General features: G+C 42.0%; 1 long non-coding RNA gene across 2 annotated transcripts; it reads left to right on the top strand.

The window, feature by feature from the left end:
• The first annotated feature begins 339 nt into the window (after window positions 1-339).
• Window positions 340-5,839, top strand: LOC105476228 (uncharacterized). Of its 2 annotated transcripts, none has more exons than XR_011610369.1 (4): window positions 340-471; window positions 936-1,094; window positions 3,627-3,767; window positions 5,672-5,839. It is a non-coding gene; the product is annotated as an uncharacterized lncRNA (long non-coding RNA). The 2 variants fall into 2 exon arrangements; XR_983972.2 differs by lacking the exon at window positions 5,672-5,839 and adding an exon at window positions 4,038-4,162.
• The last annotated feature ends 2,663 nt before the right edge of the window (window positions 5,840-8,502 follow it).

Genomic DNA, 8,502 nt, shown 5'->3' with positions numbered 1-8,502 from the left:
TAAAGTTAGTAAAAATTACTGCATTTCACATTTGAAATGGGTAAGTTTTATGAAATGTGAAATATACTTCAATAAAGTTATTTTAAGCCAATAGCAAGAATTAAATAAGTTAATTACCCAGGAAATGTTCATTTCTTTACTCTCTCTTTCACTTTATTATAGTTCATAAGGAGTGCCAGAGGCAGAGCACCATGTCTCCTCTTTTTCACCCTCTTCTCATATAAGCCATTTTTTTCCATTTAAAAATATAAATAACTAAAGGAAAGTTTAAGTGATCAGTTTCTACGGTTAGAAAACTTCTGTTTTCTCTTCACATTCAAGACAGAGGGCTCTGAATAAGAAAATCTGAACAACGCCTCCCTCTCCAGAGCAGCCTGCCTTCCCACCTTCCGTCGGGCTCTTGACGGCACAGATGCTTCGCACAAGCCCAGCTGGTGGAGTCCAATGTCGCTGGCTTTGCTGAGTGCCTGGGTGAGGACGCTGGCCTCAGCATGTTAGCAATCCCTATTTGCTGGTTGTAATAGATACATTTTGCCTCCAGCAAAAAGTCTGCGAATAGTTAACAAAAATAATGAGCAGTAGCAGAGAATTAATGGCCTCTTTATGAGAGATGGAGTTCGGTGTTCAGTGTTCTTGAATAGGAAAATTGTTTTGTAGGCAAAATTAACTAGAAATACCTTATTTAGCCAATTTTAAGGTAATGGGTTTTGGCTTCAAAATGTCAGTAAATGCAGGAAGGAAGAGCCAGGTAAGGTTTGAGCTACTCACATAGCATTTTCTCAATTACTGAAAAGAGCAGGTGTGCCCCTTTGCAGCAGGTAGAAGTGTGAGTAGTTGCAACCCCTTGCAAAAGGAAAACAAAGACAGTGATTTCTGTAGGTGCATTTGAGCTTTATCTTGGTTTACCTTTTGTCTTGCACTTTTTTTTTTTCCAGGGATGCTGAAACCATCAGAACATTCATGTTACCTTCAGTGGCTGACCATGCTACACTCATCTGTGTGAGTGATCCTTACCTACCTCGCTGTTTATGACCTATGTTCAGCATATACATCCTGAAAATGCTGAGCCAGACCCCCAGCCGGCCAGTTCCCAGGTGAGCCCTGGAGTGCCCTGTGGATGGTAGCTCTAGAGACCTGGATTTGAGAGATGCCATTAATAGGAACAGAGTGGTCCAATTGATAGGGGTACTGGGTTACACCCTAAGCAAGCAGGCTTTTCCAGTCATGTATTTATTTAATCCATTTAAAAAACGAACAAACAACAACAACAAAAATGAACTAAAACACAACGACAAAATTACACCAAACATTGTTGACATGGTGGTAAGTCATTTCAGACCACTAATCAGATTGTTAAAACTGACCTAGCAAGGATGAGGCCAGTAAACATGGAAAGAAGGTCACCAAAGAAAACCACACCCACTCAGTTCCTCAAAATTGTCATCATCTGGGCATCGTTCGGGTCCATTTACGGGACAATTCCTGTTGAAGAACGAAGGCAGGTGTCAACAACTGCATCTAGTTCCACAGCTTTCCTGCTGTTGTCTCTGTGCTGGCACCATCAATTTGCTTTTTTACTTTTTTAGCAATAATACAATAACGTACTGGGCACTGTGCTGAGTTTGGCAGGGAAAAGAAGACACAACCCTCCCAAAAGCTCTCACAGCCTGTCAGGTCTAAACCCGAGGCCCACGGGGAGCTTTGGGGAAGAATATGCCAATTGTCTTCAGAATAGTTTCAAAGGGTAAAGCATGTCAGGACAGTATGATGCACAGAATCGGTACCAAAGAGCTGCACAGAGGATGTGCTAACTGAGATATGCTTTATAAAATGATTAGAGGCATGAGAGAAAGGAATTCTCAGACTATTCCAGAGGAAGAAAATAACACAGGTAAGACCAAGTGACAGGAAGGCCCGAAGGCTTCAGGGACCAGTCAGGAGTCCAGCTTGACTGGCATGAATTGTACTTGGGGATGGAGGCAGATGAACCTGGTACAAAGCACTGTGGAGAGTGCAGAGTAGACAAAGCAGGAGATCGTGATATTCCTTGAGTTAAAACCGTAGCGTGTAGGTACATGAAGAAAATTGCACAATAATATGGTTAATCTGGTGGTTGCTGCACCATAGATTCAAATGGGGAGAGTTGGGACGGGGGAATTCACTTGGGAAATTGTTGGTTCCACACAGCTCATGCCAGTGGCTGAAGAGAAGGTAATTTGGAGTGAACCCGGAATCAAGAACAGTGTGGAAGCCAGTGTAGTTAACAATCCAGGCAGGCAAAAGATAATAACTTGAATTTGAATTATCCTGGCTTTGGTCACACACACACACACACACACACACACACACACACATATATATATGAATAAATAATTTTGGAGATAGGATAGCTTCAGACTAATGACAGAGAATGTTCAAGATATCAACAGAAACTGATCCCCAGCACAGATTAGGTGCCTTTTGTCACTTCTTCGTGTCAATCTGTTTTCCTCATCTACTCCTTTAAATGTCTCTCACCTTTAGTTTATTCTCTTACGAGGAAAACTTGATCGCAAACTTCCAGGCTTCCATCCTGTTCTCCCTGCAAAAGACTAGAAAGTGCTACACAAAAGAAGGTCTTTTAGAACAGACACGTCCCTTAGGTTGGAGGCACCTACCTCTAACCTGCAACTACCTCTAACCTAAGGGGCAATTGTCCTTAGTATTCTCAGTGCTTGGCACAGCCTGAGACTCAGTAAAGTTTCAGTGAACACTTTCTGAATGAATGAAGACAGTGTCTTCATACTTCAGTGCAAATTAAGGTAAATTAATCCCAGCAGCTCTATCTTCTTTAAAGGAGTCTATCAGGATCAAAACACTCTTCTTTCTACCTCTCCTTCTCCTCCTCAGAACATCATCACTACCAACAACTAACTTTTGCTAGGCATTTCCTATGCTTGAGTCAATGTAGTCAGCAGATGTATTCATCCAATTGAATTGTGGCTTCCTCTGCTTCCACCGCGGTCTGTCCTACGGCAGTTAAAACAAGCCAATGCAACTCACCTGGACACAGTCTTCTCAATGAAATTCTCAAGAGAGAACGAAATGCATTGTCTTGCGCTCCCTCTATAAGCTTTCTTCCCCTCAAAGAGCACCCCCAACAAAACTAAGCAATTAAGGATATTTGCCTTACTCTCAAGCCAGCTCCCACTGCCTTCCTTCAACTGATTTTCTTCTGGGGAATGAGAAAAAATGGAAGAAGGTGGTAAAGAATTCTAGAAGACAAGCAGCATGCTCACATCAGGCCCCAGGGGTTCATAGAACCAAGAGGAAGGTGCTGCAGAGGTGACTGGCTTTGAAGGACACTCACAGAGATAATCAATTTGATCACACAGGCAGACACTGAGGTATTTGTCAAAATGTCAGGGTTATGGTGAGTGCCAATATATTTGCTTTCCAATGCATTCATTTTTTAAAAAGCTTGTATCTAACGTGACATTGGACACAGTCCTTTTCCCCCTCATCACAGTTTTCTGTTAGGAAATATGATGTGCTACTTTTCCTTTGGGAGTGGAATTTTTACAGAGACTTCTTGCCACACAAGGAAAGGAGAGTTATTTATTTGTTTGTGTGTTTGTTTCTTTTAGGAAGGTTCAAGAAATACACAGCAATAAGTGAATACCAGGCCCATGTTTTTCTTTGCGTTAAACCTAAAACCCAGCTGAAAAGAGAATCAGAGAGAGAATAGAAGATTGGCACATGACAGAGCCTTGAACTCCCTTCCTAAGGTAAACGGAGCAACATCTCACACCTCCTGTTGGAGTTAACCAAGTGATACCATGTGTATATTTGCCCTGCCCAAATCTCACGTTGAAACGCAATTCCCAAGGTTGGTGGTTGTGCCTGGTGGGAGGTGATTGGATCATGGGGGTGGATTTCTCATGCATGGCTTAGCACAATCCCTTTGATGCTGTCCTCACGACAGTGAGTTCTCGCGAGATTTGGTTGTTTAAAAGTGTGTGTCACCCTGCCCCCATTCTTGCTCCTCCTCCCACCAGGTGAGATGCCTGCCCCCCTTTGCATTCTGCCATGATTGGAAGCTTCTTGATGTCTTCCCAGAAGCAGAGGCTACTAGGCTTCCTGAACAATCTGCAGAACTGTGAGGCAATTAAACCTCTTTTCCTACAAATTACCCAGCATCAGGCATTTCTTTATAGCAATGCAAGAAACGTCTAATACACGAAGGCAGCCTGCTACCTGTCTTTCTCATGCTACCTACAGAAAATGTGTAAAGTCCAGATTAGCCCAGAGTCCCCTGGGAAGATGCTTGATTGCCCTACAGAGAAGTCTGTCAGTGTGTTACCATGGATGATTTATTTTATGCCAAAAGATCTGCAGGTTGATCATCCTAACCCAGAGATTGTTTAACTTAAAATGGAAAAGGTGAAAATAATCAGCTCCTACTGAAATGACACAGTGTCCATATAGCTACTGTTGAAGCACTGAAATTATAACTTATCTTATAATTAATAGGAAAGAAGAACAATCTGTTGTTCCTCAAGTGAATTATTGAGACAACTGGAGAAAATGTGTTAAAAAGTACTGGGTAGGAGAATTCTTAAAATGGAGACTGCTCAGCTGTAAAAAATGCCATGTGAAAGACTTCCATATATTGGGCCATTAATTATTTTGGTTTCTGTAGATTTCAGAAACGATCTCTTGTTTTCCTCCAGGGAGCAGTGGTGCTAAATAGGTAATGCTCTCTACTGGCTGCTCTTTCATCAATCTTCAGCTTTCTGACCATCAGAGGAATCCTTCTCCCAACCCTGCCCTTCCCTTCTCTGCTGGATCTGCCTACTCTTTTTTGGAACGTGTGCCTCATGGAAGAATTTAAAGGTTTCTCAGCAAATGACATAGAATATTTCAGAGATGTCATTTTGGTCCTACTAAGCCTCTAGACCTGGACATGGGTGTGTGTACTAGTTTCTTATCTGCTGTGCAATCTTGAGAAGTATTAAAAATTCTGAATTTTATTTTCTTGAGATGTAGATGGTCATAAGATATACAATTATAACCCTAAATATTTTATGTGTTGGCTACTATTGTAAACGCTTTGTGTACATCAGCCCATTTTATCCCTTCTATAATTTTCAAGAAGCGATGAGGCCCAGGGAGGTGAAATGATCTGCCCAAGGTGAGGTGGTCCTGAGACAAATGGAAGATTATTCAGTACAGATCCTGGGGGAGGTGCTGAATCAGTGTCCTCTCGCCTCCCCTTTTCCCCTGATTTTCACATCCTTACAAATACAAGACTAAAACCACCACGCAGGACTAAACACCACCATGGATGTAAAGAACGGGGCACAATGCACTACTTTTAGAATTCTGCTACTTCTGAAAAGGCACAAAATATATAGTTACAGTTGAAGGTAGGTCATTTTACAACTATGCCATGACTGGCTCTCAGAGTCTAGCTTTGTGTCCTATTTGCATTGTAAAATTCAGTAACTGTTTGGTAGAGCACATGTGTTCTGATTTAAGGGCATCAGTCTGGGGTCAGGATGCTGGTAGTTGGCTCAACTCTAGCTGATTTTGGCAAATCCCTGGATGATCCTTGGGTACAGCACAATCATGCAGCCTCAGTTTACCCATCTATATAATAGGATTTGTTACAACTGCTTTCTTCTTTCAGCTCATGTTACTGAAGAAATATGAGTTCTCAAATGGCACAGCTGCACCCATGTCTGCCAGGCAAGGGAAAACACAGCTATAAAACTCCCACCATTAGCAACTTTTTTCTGAACACAGGTCGGTTAGAGTGACCAAGGCAATTGCTATTTTTGGCCATACTTCAAGGGGCCATATATACACCTCAGCTCAGTTTGCAGTCTCTACTAGGCCTACTGGCCAAACCATGTTAGAGAACCAGTAACTATTATTGGATTTAGTCCAAAAGGTGGAAGATGAAAGCACGTCTGTGTTCAGAGCATCTATGAAAGCACAAGCTGTAGCGTCTTCATTCCTGTGAATGGAGAAACAAGAGACTTCCTGGGATTTCTACGAACAGGATTCCTGCAGAGTGGTTTTGCTAAAAGGCAGACAGCAGGGCAGTAACAGCTGTGCTGTGTCCAGGTCCATCTTCAACCACAGGAACTCTCTGAGGATAAATACGTGTGTGTGTGTGTGTGTGTGTGTGTAATATACATATTACACACAGAGACAGAGAGAGAGAGAGAAAGAGAGACTAATCATTTAAATGTGTATGATATGCTGGAGAGGCAAAACAAACTTCCTTATGAGACTCAGCCCAAGAATATTCAGCCAGCTGAAGAAGGACACCAGCAGATGAGAAATTTCAGTCTCAACTTTTCATGGCAGAAAAAAAGAAGGAACGAGTAGTCTTTCAGAAGAGAAAAAATCAAGATTCATTCTCCTGCAAAGGTTACAAATAATGTTGACTGTTTCTCTCCCACCTCTTCCTTCCTTTGATATTCATCAAGCAAAATGCTAATACGTGAAGAGTCTTCCAATTTAGGTATTTCAAAATGCAGTCTCATTCAGATGAGATACACCCAGCTCTCTTACAGTCACCATGTTGTTTTTGACAGCATGAAAATGGGACTGCATCAATCCGCGCAAGCCCTTCTCCCAGGAATCCCTCTTGAGTCTGAGTTCTGGGCAGCACGGCAGCCGGGCTGATGGGTTTTACCTGCAGACTGGGGCCAATAAACAGAATGAAGCCCAAATAGCGTCCTCACCAGCGTGCTTCTCCAACCAGCGTGCTTCTCCAACCAGCGTGCTTCTCCAACCAGTGTGCTTCTCCAACCAGTGTGCTTCTCCAACCAGCGTGCTTCTCCAACCAGTGTGCTTCTCCAACCAGTGTGCTTCTCCAAGAGGCTCCATATCTAGGAACTATTCATAACAAACCTGTCTTGTCCCTGTTATAGCCTTAAAATCGCTATGCAAATTAGCAAGGGAGTGAAAGAAGCCATAGGATTGGGCAGGAGAATTTTTTAAGGCCATATCTATCACTTAGCCATTGTTCTGGTTGTTATTATAAGTGCCATAAAAGAAACATCTACCACGTGCCCAGAGTCCCTGCACTGAATTCTGAATAGTTTGCTTCCCTTGCTCTATGCTCCACTGTCAATTTCACTCTATTTTTCACTCGGCTTTTCCTGAAACTCTTGGCTGCCAACCTTCCTGTCTATCTAACATTTACTTTCTCTCCACGCTGCCGGGGCTTGGTGCAATGACTCCTGGGCCTCTCACCTCTGCCCTCTCCTGTTCTCATGGGCTCTTGCTACCTGTGGATAACCTTTCTGGAGCAGCCCTTCCTACTTAACCTGGTCATCAGATGTCCTGGTCCAAATGTAGCCTTTCCGGATCACATGAGATCTATACCCCACACCCATCTACCCAGACAGGATAATGTTACAAGGGATGCAAACAGAGTTTATCAGCAAGTAACAAAAATATTGTGCATCTGTTATACCCAAGATACTCTCTCAGCTAGCATGGGGTTACCAAAAGTGATACAATTAGATCATTGGCATTTTTTCCAAGTTGCCGAAGTTAGTCTGGCAAAGAATGTCACATCCAAAATTCGCTCCATCAAATTTTGCTTTTAAAATATGTAAATATATAATTAATATTATAATTATACATTAATATTAACATGTTTGTGAATAATATTCATATATAAATTAATTGGTATATACTATATATAAAATCCCTTCTCTCAAAAAAATCCAATACTAAACAACGACAAAGACTACAAGATAGGATATGTCACAGGGAGGAGTGTGATCAGTTGCTGAGTGAGAGGCTCGGTGAAGGCTGTGAGTTAGAAGTAGGGAGGTCACCGTGTACTAAAAGCTCTACGATGAACATGGTGGCCGAGGAGGCAGCTGGAGCAGCCTTTCTTGAAGGACTGCATTAGGTGTATGGTGGTAAAATACCACAAAGAGCATGATAACCCTGGCAGTGAGGGATAGTTCAGCAGACACCTAGGAAGATGTCACCATAGGACTGGTTCAGAAATAGAAATATAAGATAGTACTTAAGACTGAGGTTAAGTGGAATTTTCTTATGTTTTATTGTTTCCATAAGAAACAAAAGCAAAACAACAAGAAAAAAACTCCAAAAAACACAAAAATTCTTTATGATCCCAGGAACTCACATCCCCCTTTAAGTGCTTGAAACCAGGCACAAGAAATCAATTTGTTTTGCAAATGGTCTTGGGAATGACTTAATGTTTGGTTTTGTTTTACTAAGTAACACTTCACGGATGACAAGCAGCAACATTTCATCCTTGCAAACACAGAAATTGCTCAAGCACCACAAAACCATAGCCAGATTGATGTTTCGCCTATTCAATCCTTCCTCCTTTTCCATACCCCCATAACCCTGATCTTACTGTCTTGATGCTTTTGAAGCCCAGCTCTGCCTTTGATCTATTCTGTCTCATTATTAGCTCAAGTTATTTGATGTCTTATAGGTCATAAATATTCTGATATTGAG

Source organism: Macaca nemestrina, chromosome 12, assembly GCF_043159975.1.
Source record: "Macaca nemestrina isolate mMacNem1 chromosome 12, mMacNem.hap1, whole genome shotgun sequence".
Classification (NCBI taxonomy): domain Eukaryota; kingdom Metazoa; phylum Chordata; class Mammalia; order Primates; family Cercopithecidae; genus Macaca; species Macaca nemestrina.
This window is presented reverse-complemented; position numbering and strand designations above follow the sequence as displayed.